At 33.6% G+C, this 13,711-nt stretch overlaps 1 long non-coding RNA gene across 1 annotated transcript; it reads right to left on the bottom strand.

Moving 5' to 3' along the window:
• Nucleotides 1-1,523: 1,523 nt before the first annotated feature.
• Nucleotides 1,524-10,501, bottom strand: LOC114033417. The gene is made up of 3 exons (XR_003567977.1): nt 10,389-10,501; nt 3,067-3,127; nt 1,524-1,546 (listed from the first exon to the last, which is right to left on the bottom strand). It is a non-coding gene; the product is annotated as an uncharacterized LOC114033417 (long non-coding RNA).
• Nucleotides 10,502-13,711: the final 3,210 nt, after the last annotated feature.

The raw sequence follows: 13,711 nt of genomic DNA on the forward strand, positions 1-13,711 counted from the left end.
TGAAAAGTATTTTGTAAATTCTTTTTAAATTTTTTTTATTCACATTTGCTTTTTATACCACCTATTTCCCAATGTGTCATTCTTTTCTCTTTCACATTCAGAGAGCTATCCCTTATAATAAATAGTAAAAAGATAGGGGAAAATAATTCAGCAAAACTAAACAACATATCAAAAGTCACACATTACATGCAGGGTTTCAAACCCATAGTGCCTCAGCTATGGAAAAAAATGGAAAAAGTATCATAAATGACCAAACTTGGTTACTTATAATTTCACAGCATTCAGTTTGAATTTTGTTACTGTTCTTTCCATTTCCATTGTCACAGTCATTGTTTTCCTGGTTCTGCTTAATTCACTTTGTTTGTATCAGTTTTCCCATGCTTCCCTTTCATGTACTCTTATGGTACAGTAACACTATATGACATTCATATACCACAACTAATTATTAATGAGTCAATAGTCATCTACTTTGTAGTGAGTTCCTTGCTATTACAAAAAGTGTTGCTATAAATATTTCTGTGAATGAGACATTTCTTTTTGTCACTGATCTCCTTGGAGTATATACCAACTGTAGAATCTCTGGATCAAAGGATATAGACATTTTAATCACTTTATTTGTGTAATTTGGAGTTTTTTCCATAATGGATGGACAAATTCAGAACTCCAGCAACAGTAATTATTGTTACCATTGCTAAACAACTACTCTAGCATTGACTATTGTTATCTTTTTTATTTCTGCCAATTTTCTGGGTGTGATATAAAACCTCAGAGCTGTCTTGATTCGCATTGATCTTACGATTAGCAACGTGGAGCATCTTTACATGGTTATTATTAATTTACAATTATTCTTTGGAAAATTGTTTACTTTAACTTATCTACTGCTTAAATCCTACTTTTTTCAAATCTGTCTTAGTAAGATTAAATTGAATTTGGGAGGTAAGTGAGCACAAAAAGTATAATGGTTTTCTCTTTTTCTCATACATACTACACAATCCCATCGTCTCACATGCCTGAATTGTACTCCCTCCTTACCTCTGCATCAGAGTGTGTCTCTTCCTTTAAATCACAGTTCAAGCAACATCTTCTGCATGAAGACTTTCTGATCCTACTCCCACCCCCTGCCAACTGCTACTGCTATCCCTCCCAAACTATGTGTTTCACTACTTTCACTCTATGTAGATTCTATATATGTTTATTCACATACTGTTCTTAATCTCTGTCTTGGTACAGGTGTAAGCTTTAATAGCTATTAAATAGCTTAAAACTATATGTATGTTGTCTCTTCAACATTAGAATGCAAGCTTTTTCCAAGAAAAGGTTGTTTTATTCTATGTACTTGTAAACCAAGCATCTAAAGAAAATACTTAATAAATGCCTGTTGAATGCCTGATTGAAGAATTTAAAGAACTACAAATAGTTCAAACTCTTACTCAATAAATTATAAAGAAATCAGAATGTGAATTTGTTTTTAAGGCACACAAGAGCAATAAGAACTAATGTTGTTGTTTTAATGTCCCACTTACCTGTACAGCTGGCGATCATAAAGCTAAAAACAAATGATGGAAAATGTTTAAGTTTTTAAACAAATATAAAATTACATTTGTTGCTTTGAATCACAATGGGAAATATAAAGTAGAGGTTAATATGGAAAGGTCTCAAAATTAAAGCAATTTTTGGAGTTTTTCTGGTTTTAGAAAGATGATTCTCCTTGAATTAGATAACTCCATTAAGACTTCAAAGAACTTACTATGCACAACTGCATTCATCTTCATGATAGTCTTGATAATTGCTAGTCAGAGAACCTGAGTCAGATCCCACCTCTGTACCACTACCTGTACTACTTGGGTAAGTGATCCCATCATTCTAGAGCTCTATTTCTTCCTGAAAAAACCAAAATGTTCCGTAATGTCTCATCCACTGATAAATCAATATGACACGATTAGTACTATCTACAATTTGTAGATGATTAAAATAAGGGACACAAAAATTAAGAGGTTAATCTAAGATACAAAGTCTGTCAGTAATAAAGCCAGAATTTGAACTCAAGTAATAACAATGAATAGGAATATCATAAAGAAAATAAGCTTTCATTAGGGGGGATTAAAAAATTATAAAAAAAAAACACCTCTGAATTCTTTCAATTTTGCTATTCTCACTTCTATAGATATGATTACCATCCTCTCTTGTCACCTAAGAGTGCCCCAGAATTTTTTCTCAAATTCAAACTCGAATATTTAGCCTCACATTGAAAAGATCCTTCCAAATCTAACTTTCACCTATCTTTGCAGCTTGATTTAACAGGGTCCCCCACCCCAAAGCACTCTATATTCCAGCCAAACTGAACTATTTAGCGTTCACTATTCTTATCTTCTTTATCCAGCTCTTCTCCCTTTCTACCTCACTCCCAGCGTTACCAGTAGAAATCCTAATCCTTCCATTCCCTTGAAAGGATCACTTCCTTTATGCAGATCTTCCTAATTTTCCATGCTAAAAGTTGATCTTCCCTCCTCAAAATTCTCAAACACTCTAACCTCTCCTTTCCACTTAATTTCTCACTATAATCATCACCCTCATCATCATCAACACTACTACTACTACTATTACCACTACTACTACAACCACCACCACCACCACCACCACCACCACCACCACCAAAACTACTTCTTTTGTATTATTAGGCAGCTAGATAACAGAAAATCTGAATTCAAATCTAGCCTCAGACACTTAGTTGCTGTTTCCTCATCTGTACAATGGAGCTAACAATAGCACCTACCTCTCAGCATTCTTCTTAGGATAAAATGAGATCATATTTGTAAAGCATTTTGCAAACCACAAAATACTATATAAAATATTAGGTATAATTATTGTTAACATTTGGGTGAATTCAGAATGTTCAAAATAATTTTAAGGTAATGCTGTTATCATCATTAAGTACAACTCTTGGATGGCTAATAACTTCATCAGAACTGGAAGCAAGAAATATCTTCTATTCTGATATAATAGTTGTATAAGAAGTGGATATTCAGGCCAAGATATTGCTTAGAATAAACAAATATGGAAACAAACCTGCTGGTGTATCTGTTTAAGTCCCTCCAATGACTTTTGATCCAAATAATCTGTAACTGGCCTGCAAAATTATAAAAGATGAAAAACTTCATACAGAGTATGTTAAAATTATCAAGTCAGATAACATAATAATGAAAAATCACAGGATAAGAAGAGCCCTTTGTGATAAATAAGAACAGCAAACTGTATTAAATATAGTTGGATTTTAGAAGCCTAAAATCCAACTATTCCTGTGGAGATAATTTTTAAGAAGAAATCTTCATTATTTTAATATGAAGGTAAGAAAATATAGGATGTAGGAGAAATTATACCATCTGTGCCTAGGAAACTAGAATCTAACTAAATGGAAAGTGAAATACTTTTTTTTTTAAATCAGTGAACAGAGAAACTTTATTTAAGAATGAGATGGGGGTAGGCTAAGTAATAGAAGGGCAAAGTAATGGGTAGAAGTAAAGAAGAGGAGTCAGAAGGGACAGGAAACAAGAGATATGCACAAACATAAAAACAAAGATTAGGAGTAGAATTTGTTTGGGAAAGCATATGTCTATATATGTAAGTATATATGTGTATATATGTATATGTATATATCTATAGCTATAGAGAAATATATCCACACTCAATTGTAGCCTTTGGGGGCAGAGAGAAGATTAAAAAAAATGCATAGCATAGAACAAGAGAAAACTTACAAGGAAGCAAAGAAAAGATGGACAGTTCTCAACACAACGTGTAGTATTTATCATATAGGCTTTCTTGAAATGAAAATTTATCATTACATATTTTGAATCCTCTCCTATGTACTGCTATGCACATGACATGTTTTTTTTCTTTCCTTACTTTATAATTAAGTTCCAATGTTTAAGTTTATGATATGTTTTTCCTTCTTCTTTTCTCTATTCTGTATTTGTGTTCTGGTGTTTGAGTCTAAAATAAAATTCAATTAAAAAAAAAAGAATGAGATGCACCATAGTTTCACTGACATGATGATGGCAGGTTATATTCATCACTGACTTCCCTGGCTTCTATTAAGTCCCAACTAAAATCCCATCTTCTATATGAGAGCAGCTAGGTGGCACAATGAATAGAGTGCCAAGCCTGGAGTCAGGAGTTCAAATCTTACCTCAGACACTCTGGCTGTGTGACCGTAAGCAAATCACTTAACCCTGTCTGCCTCAGTTTCTCATGTAGAGAAGGAAATGGCAAACAACTTCACACATAGTAAGCCTGTCACACTTAACAAATGACTGATTGATATTAATTCTCTTCAGACTATGTTGTGTGCTGAAAAGTCAAAAGAAAGGACAGCCTTTTACACCTTGATTTACAGTTATGTATAAGTTACCCTTATTAAAAAGAATGTGTGTTCACTTATCCAATATTCACATTTGCACATTTAATTTTTTAAAAGCAAGAGAGAAGATTTAAAAGGTCAATGCTACTGTCATCTCGCTCTAGTTCAGAAAATTAACTCTGATGACTGTCCCAACAGCATGAAAAAGTCCTTAAACACTATGCTGATTCAATAAATACTTATTTAGCTGACAGAAAATTCATTTGCTCAGATCAATAAGAACAAAGAACATGTTTATGTTTATTGAAAAAATATCTGAATACTTCTTTAGTTAATTCTCTGGCCAGTATCATTACATACGAGCTGTCACTTTCTAAGATAGCTTGTCACTTTCCTACCAAATGCATTTCAAACCTTTCTATAAGTCCCTTTGAGACTCACTCAAAATCTGGAACAAAATAGGCAAGCTACAGAAGTTTAGATTTTACTGTACAGGAAGCCCTCAACTTAAAGGCATTGTAACCACTGGAAAAAGTCCTGGGCCTTCCAATTAAGATGGTAACATGGACCAAAAAAAAAAAAGTATTCCTTTATAATATAAACTCCAATAAAATATCTGAAAATGGTCCTAGAAAGACCAAAGATAAAGATATTTGAAAAGTGAAAGTAGCTACTCTGTCTAGTCCAGAACAAAAATATAGTCAGAAAAAGGTGGAGACTGATACAGGGGTTGGATGGGGGAAGCTAGTGCCAATTCAAGTAAATGCAAAAGCTTTAGAGGTAAACACAGGATATGGAGAAATTAGCTTTCATAACTTGACTGAAAGCTAGTGGAGGTGAAAATTAGAGAGAAGTCTACCTATGGACATGAAGCTAGCCAAGTTTAAGAACAGGGACATCAAGAATCAGCTCCATTGAAGCTACAGCTCCAATGATCAGGTACCTCAAGTCAAATTCTGGTCCTGGTATGACAGAACAAAAGTAGGGGACAGAAACACATTTCATAGGTTACTACACAGGGAGACAAGTGTCTTTTCAGAATCCTAATGAACTCAAGTACCAGAAAGGGAGCTAATTGAATAACAGAATTAGGGCCTGATTTTATTCTATTCTGCTGGTTTTGAGAGAGGAAAGAAAAGAAAGAGGAAAGGGAATATTGTAGTAAACTAATTTGGGGAAGAAATTTAGGAGAACTTAGTATTTCATATAAAGAGGTATAACTGAAAAGATTAAGCATATGAAGGAGGGCATGGGGGGAGTAGATATCTCATGACCTCATTCTTATCAAAATTGGATAAAGGAGGATCAAATACACACACAGCATCTGGAGTAGAAACACATTATACTCAATAGGAATACAAAGAGAGTCAGAAAAAAGAGAAGGAGGGTAAAAGACAAAAAGTAAAACAAACTTTAAATTTCAACTTAGGAAGGTTGAACATAAAAGATACTTAAAGAGAGAGAAAAAGGGAGAGAACCAGAGATCACTGACTGGGCTTGCTAAAGAGAAGGGGGTCTAAGGAGTAGGAAAAGACCACTTCAATAATAGACTGCTAGTGTTAATCAAATTCCTTCCTTATATCTGCAACTTTCCTTGTAAAGAGGAGACCAGGAGAGGAAGAGGAAATAAAAAATAAAATGGACAGAGATATAAAATTAACAAATCTCACTGAATGTAAGTGAGATGAATTTCTCAAAAATGAAGGCACATAGCAGAATGTAGAAAAGAAAGAAAGAAAGAAAGGAGAATCCAAAATCAAGTTACTGTAAGAAAAACATTCAAGGCAAATATTCACACAGAGTTTTGTTTTTTTTTTTAAAGGCAATTGGGGATAAGTGATTTGCCCAGGGTCACACAGCTAGTAAGTGTCAAGTGTGTGGTCTGAGGCCGAATTTGAACTCAGGTCCTCCTGACTTCAGGGTCGGTGCTCTATCCACTGCGCCACCTAGCTGCCCCCCACACAGAGTTCTAAAGGAGAACCAGAAAGAAATTATTTTTTAGGTGAAAAAACTCATGATCTTGGACAAGGAAACAGCAAGAACTGACATGGTTTAAAAAAGATAAGCAAGAAAATTACATTATGCTTAAAGGAACCACGGACAATTATATAATAAAAATTCTTAATATATATGCAACAAATGACATAGTACCAAGATAGATATTTGAAGGAAAACCCCTTAACACGGGGGTACTTAGTTTTAAAAAACATTTTGATAAATTTATTTCAACTTTGTAAGCCTATCTATTTTATTTTATGCACTTAAAAAGACAGGAAAATATAATAATTGGAGACTTTAATTTATAGAAACCTAAGAAGCCTCATAAGGAACTGTTATAGAGCAAAGGGAGCAAGCAGAACATGGAGAACTATTTATACAACAATTATATTGTAAAGAAAAAAATTGGTTAAGACTTAAGAATTGGAATCTTAAGATCAGAGGAGCTAGGTGGCATAGTGATTAAAATAGTGTTCTGTTTTCAGAGTTAGGAAAAGCTCAGTTCATTACTGTCTCAGACACTTACTAGGTCCTGGGCAAGTCACTTAACCTCTCTTAGCCTTAATTTTTCATCTCTAAAATGGGAATAATTATATCACTTACCTTACAGGGTTGTTGTGAGGACTGAATGAGATAATATTTATAAAATGCTTTGCAAACCTTAAGATGCCATATAAATGCTAGTTATTGTTATTATTATCAGTCAAAAGAACAATCACACAAACAGGAGACCTATAATAAAATATACCTTATCCACCTCTTCTGAAGAGATGAAGGACTGAGGTATATATTCTCAGACTCACCTATATAGCACAAATTTATTTTGCTTGATTATATTTTTGTGTCAGGGAATGAAGGGCTTTTGGGGGGTGGAAGGACAGGGAGAGCTTGGGTGGACAGTAGAAAAGGAAAGGGATGATACTCAAGAGAGAAAGAGAGAGAGAGAGAGAGAGAGAACAAAAGAGAGTCAATAAACCTTTAAAATTTTTGTTGTTTGGTAGTTTCAATACTATCCAACTTTTTATGACCTCATTTGGGGTTTTCTTCGCAAAGATACTGGAGTGGTTTGCCATTTCCTTCTCCAGCTGATTTTACAAATGAGGAAATTGAGGCAAACAGGGTTAAGTGACTTGTCTAGGGTCACACACAGCTAGTATCTGAGGCCAGATTTGAACTCAGATCTTCCTGATAGCAGGCCCAGCGTTCAATCCACTGCCTCACCTAGCTGCCCTTTAAAAAATATAGAGGAAAACAGAAGCAGGGCAATGTTAGTTTTATTACTTTAAATGTAATGTATAGCAAAAGAAACAAGCTATATGTAGTAGAATTACAATTGAACCCCTTTATGTTCATGTTGCTGATTTTCTAATTTTTATCAAAAAAAATTTTTTTTTCAAAGACTCTCTGACTTGGAGTTCAGGTAAAATCATAACTGATAATTAGTTATGTGACCTTAGGCAATTATCATCCTCCATGAATCTTAGTTTTCACAATTATAAAATAGAAATAATAATGTTATCTACCTCTCAGGATTACATGAGAAAAATACTTTGTAAACCCTTGAAAGCATTATATAAATGTGAATTAACAATACTATGATTATGCTATAAAATTTCCCAAGTCAATTGTTTGAAACTGGAAGGTATTTTTTCCCTTAGAAAAGGCCATAAATGATTGTTAGATTAGCTGACATACCCAAAAAAGGCTATAACATAACTGAATTATGGTACTAATATTGTCAGCCTGAGTTCTCTCCCCTGAAAGCATGGAAATCATGAGTTAAAGAGAAAGACAAGAATTGCCTTAAAAGCTTTTAGGGACAACTCTAAGCAAGATTTAGAAAGAGGTAGTTTATCTTTGATACCCTCTTATTTCCCTTTCTGTTCTAACCTAACTTCTTGTAAATATTCCACATGTCAAGTTATTTACTGCCTTCCTACAACACACAAAATATTTTGTTGTTATTAAGTTGTTTGACCACGTCTGACTCTTTGTGACCACGTGAAGCAGAGCACATCAATACTATCATTGGAGTTTTCTTGGCAAAGATACTATCGTGGTTTGCCATTTCCTTCTCCAGTGGATTAAGGCAGAAGGTAAGTGACTTTTCCAATGTCACACAGTTATTAGTAAGTGTTCAGGCTACATCTGAACTGACTCCAGACCCAGTGCTCTATTCACTGAGCTTTTTAGCTGCCTTGATGCATGACATATATACTTATCTAAACACCTATAAATATATAGAAATGGAATTTCAACTGAGTGGAAGACAAAAAGAGAAAAAGAACATTTTTGAACATGAGGCAATTTGGAAAATAAAGAAGGTCTAGGTTTGTAACTATATTTAAGGCTAATGGTCAATCAGTAAGCATTTACTACATGATACCATTTACCAAGCACAGTACTCCTAAACACTGGGGATGTAAAGATAAAAATGAAAGATTCTTGGTCTGCAAAGAGCTTACATTATATTGGATGAATTGGTATTAATGAATAAATATATCCTCCATGCCTGGAAGATACTGAATGTTACACACTGAAACATTTTGTGCTTCCCAAAAATTGAATTAAGTTCCTTGAAAATAAGGACAGTTTCATTTTTGTCTTCATATCCTCAAATACTTAGCACAATGCTAGGCACATAATATAGGGTTTACTAAACACTGGTTATTGATAACTTCAACACATACCACCACACCTAGGTCTGCTCTATTCCCCAAAGCATTTCATGCTCAAAACTTTGTTCTCTTCTCCACATACTCCCCTCAATTAAACGTTCTATTCTATTAAGGCAATCTCAACTAGAGAATGTCATCCCACTTCTATGTGAATGAAGCAAAGCCCTTAATATTTCCAGATGGTAGTATTTTATTTTCAAGTGAAATTTATTAACTTCATTCATCTCTAATTGTTGAAATTTTAATGCTATTAACATAGTAGGCACTTAATGTAAGAGACATTTAAACAAGAGAACTAACATGTAGCCAGATCACCCTGACCTTTAAGTTTTCCCTGCAGTAAATTTATCAGTCTAACCAATTGGGATTAACTAAAAAGGAGTTACAACTGAAGCCAACACAGACAAAATATAACTGAGGAGACTGTTAGATAATAGCATCAGAGTTGGAGAGAAGCAACCAAGAGTCAACACATGGTGGTTGACTGGTGTATGACAACAGTTCTCGCATAAGAAGAATTAGCATGGACCAGAAATGAAGTTGGCAGGCTAAGATGAATACAGTGAATGTAGTAGATAGGAGTAGAGGTGAAGCCAACAGCAAAATCCTAAAAGTGATAGGAAAACTGAGGAACACCAAATCAAAACTGGAAAGAGTACAGTATGTCACTGACTACTAGGCTGCTGTATAATATGAGCAACTCTTTCTGGCAGCTATGCATATTCTGAAAATAATTCCTTAAAAAGCCCAATCTGTTACATGCCTGTATGTGTACATAGCTCCCCTCAACTCACTTATTTGTATAGTTTCCACTCCTCTTTTCTTTCCCTTGCTTTTCTTCTGAACTTTTACATTCTCTAAAAGTTATGAAACCTAATTACCTAATGCCAAAAATCACAAAGTTATTATCAAGAACATAAGAGGCTTTTAAAAAAACATTCAAACTACTCATTATTAATCCCTGGATAACTGAGTTGAGCTTGAGTATATAACTTGTATCAGATAACAAATGATCATATATTGGATTTTGGCAACTGCTGGGGACACTGGAAATATTCATGTATTTCAGATAAATAAGCATCATTGAATATATAATGGTTAGTCTATTTATTTAATAGAAACTTTTGTGTTTCAGCTGTGATGGGACAAGTAGTTCCATAAATAGTACATGACTTACCAAGAGAGATACTAGCCTTACTAGGTAAAATGTAGGAAATTGAAGACTTTGCAATGCTGGAGCAAAAGAACTAAAATTAAAATGGATGAGATACGGACCAAACAAAAGTCATAAATAATTGCATAAGGAGGTTTAACAAAGATTATAAATGAAAAAAATTTGTATATAAATGCCTTTATACCTATTTTTCGCAGCTGCTAGTTTGTACAGGGCATAGGTGATCTCAGCACAGGCGAGAATAGCTCCATGACGAGTATGTAAATCCATGCACACAGCTAAAGGCAATAGCTGTGGGAAAACTGCAAAATAGTCAAGGAACTTGTTGACAGAACATATAGAAAATTAAATACAACAGTCTAAAGCTCTTAAAAAAAAAAACTAGCTTCACTCATGATAATAAAATAAGTACATAGTAATATCTAGCATCGTAATGATTTAAATTTCCATTTAATACCCAGAGGATACTGATGAGTTCTATAATATCACCATAGTAATATTAATATAGTATCATTATTTTTGTATATTATAATATAGTATATATAATATACACTGTATATTATAGTAATACTGTGTCATTAAAATTAATATCATATCACATATTAATAATATGGCCAAGACACATCAATAATTTTAACTGTGATCTCCTGATTGAAACTGAAAAAAAATGGTACCACTCAGTTATGAATACTTAAAAATATATGAATAACCTGATCTTAGATCGGGTACTTTTCTAAGACTACAAAAAATTTAAACTATGTAAAGTAGCATATAACTAAGATGAGCATACTGAGATACATTCATTTATAATAAGTGCATTATTAGTCAAGAGATACTTACCTAACATAAAGGAAGTTTTAGGAACAATATTTCTACTGTGCTATTAAGTATTTCAACTGCTCTTAACAATACAACTGTCAACATTACTTGTGTGCCTGTCAGCATCAGAAGATAACGTTGCTGATCAGAATAATTTTTATTTACAAACACTGACATAAGGAACAGAACTGACATAGAAATAGTTAAACATTGAATAAAACAGAGAAGAATAGTTAAGAACGGGGGGAAAATGGTGATCTCATGATACATTAGACTTTATTTTTTAAAATACATTTTATTGATATATTTTGTTTTTATATATTATCTACATTTCCCTAGATATCTCTCCCTAGGCCCCTCAAAGAAAGCCATCCTTAATTACAAAGAATAAAAAAGGAATAAAATACAGTTAAGCAAAACTAACCAACACACTGAAAAAGTCTTTTTGCAGTATTCCACAAAGTGCGGTATGCACCTTCTCATCATTTTCTTTGAGCAAAGATTGGTCATTATAATTTCACCAATTTAAGCTTTTCGTTTGGCTGTTCTTTCCATGTCCACTGCTACAATAATTATGATATAAATTATTATAAATAAATGTTATATATATTATAATTATATATAAATCATATAAATATAGTATTATTATATAAACACTATCTTTCTGGTTCTGCTTACTTTATCTTGTACCAATTTATATAAATCTTATGCCTTTCTATGTGCATCATATTCATCCTATATATCACCCCACTATGCATCTGCTGCTCTCTCCCAGGATAAGCTTACACTTTTTTTTATTAATATATATTTTATTTTTTCCCCCAATTACATGTTAAAAACAATTTTTTAACATTTGATTTTTATTTTTAAGTTCTGAGTTCCAAATTCTATTACTCCTTTCCTCCTTCCCCTCCTCCCTCCCTGAGATGGTAAGCAATTAGCTACAGGTTATACATGTGCATATACATATATATAAAACATTTCAATATTAATTATTTTGTACAAAAAGAGTCAAATAAAAAAATGAAAGAAAGGAAGTGAAAATAGCACGCTTCAGTCTCTATTTAGACAATATCAGTTCTTTCTCTGGAGGTGGATAGTATGCATCATCATTAGTCCTTGAGATTGTCTTGGATAACTGCATTGCTGAGAATAGCTGTCAATCACTGTACAATATTGCTGTCACTGTGCAACAATTATTTTGGTTCTGCTCCCTTCACTTTGTATAAGTTCATGTAAGTTTTTCTAGGTTTTTCTGAAATCATCCTGTTTGTCATTTCTTATAGCACAAATCATAACAATCATATACCACAGCTTGTTTAGCCATTCCCCAATATATGGGTATCCCATCGATTTCCAATTCTTAAGCCACCACCAAAAGGGCTGTTATAAATATTTTTTGTACAAATAGATATTCCTACCTCCCTTTTTTATGTCACTGGGATATGTGGTTGATGTTGCTGTTGGTAGTTCTTGAAGAAGACCAATGACACTGGGAGGGTGATATCTTGACTTCCAAGTGAATTAGATTTAAATGAGGCAGGGCTGTGCAAAGTGATCAGCCTCACTCTCTCTTCCAGAGTCATCAGAGTCCAGTGGCAGGACATAGGTCAGGACGACTGGAGATGGCCTCAGATGCGGTGGAGGACGTTGGCCTTTTAAGCTAATGTGTTTCTCAGGTCTGTTTGTCTTGGGCAACATCCATTCAGTGATTAAATGCTAGGTAAGAATGGAGGCAAAGAATGGCCTAGTTTGCCTTCACAAAAGAATCAACTGGGAGGGGAGGGTAGTCAGAGGGAAAGACCCTCATAGTTTCTGGCCAGAATAGAAATAATTTCTATTTACACTTACTTTGATGCACAGTAAATTTTGTTCCAACATCTCATTTTTATTCTGTGTATGTCTTTGTTTTTTTAGGTGTGTTTCTTCTAAACAAAAGATTGTGGGGTTTTGTTTTCAAATCCAAAGTCACTTTTTCCTTTTATTTGATTATTTAATCAATTTAGGCCCATTCCTTCCCATTCTTCTAGGTGACAGCTGCACCTAGAAGTATTAATTTGCTTTCTGCTCAGGCAGGAAACAAAGTCTCTCTAAAAACCAAATACCTGAAAACTATAGTCACTATAAGGTTCACCTGTATGCCCTCTTCTTCCTGAGAAATTAATGAGTTATTTTCTCTTCGTGGTAAACATTTTACTTGATTATAGTGTATCACACATTTCATTTTTTTTCTTACTCTTCTTCTCTCTACTTTTATGTATCCACTGATTCTACAATTTAGGTGATTTACCTATAAATGAGGTGTTGAGAGATTTAGTTCATGATAGGCTTGTTTTTCTATCATCACTTCTGTCTTGTCTCTTTCCATACTTTCAGAAAGATATCTTAGAGCTTTTCTGTTGTTGTTTTCTTGTTGTTGTTTAACCTATAGGTTTCTTCCTTTTTTTAGATTTTTTTTCCTTTTGTTTTCTGAGGGTAATTTGTTATTTATGTGTCTTTCTGGATTGCTGTAGTTGTTTAGCTTTCATGTATTTCTGTTTCTGAGCTGCCTGTTAAGGTGTGATTTTCTATGCAGGAATGCTTCAAAATCTGTTTGTTTTTTTGTTGTTGTTTTCTAGCTTTTTTTGGAATATCTATCCTTTTTTCATTTATGGTTATTAGGTTGAGATTTGCAAGTCAGGTCAGTCA

Source organism: Vombatus ursinus, unplaced genomic scaffold (assembly GCF_900497805.2).
Source record: "Vombatus ursinus unplaced genomic scaffold, bare-nosed wombat genome assembly UNPS02007025.1, whole genome shotgun sequence".
Classification (NCBI taxonomy): domain Eukaryota; kingdom Metazoa; phylum Chordata; class Mammalia; order Diprotodontia; family Vombatidae; genus Vombatus; species Vombatus ursinus.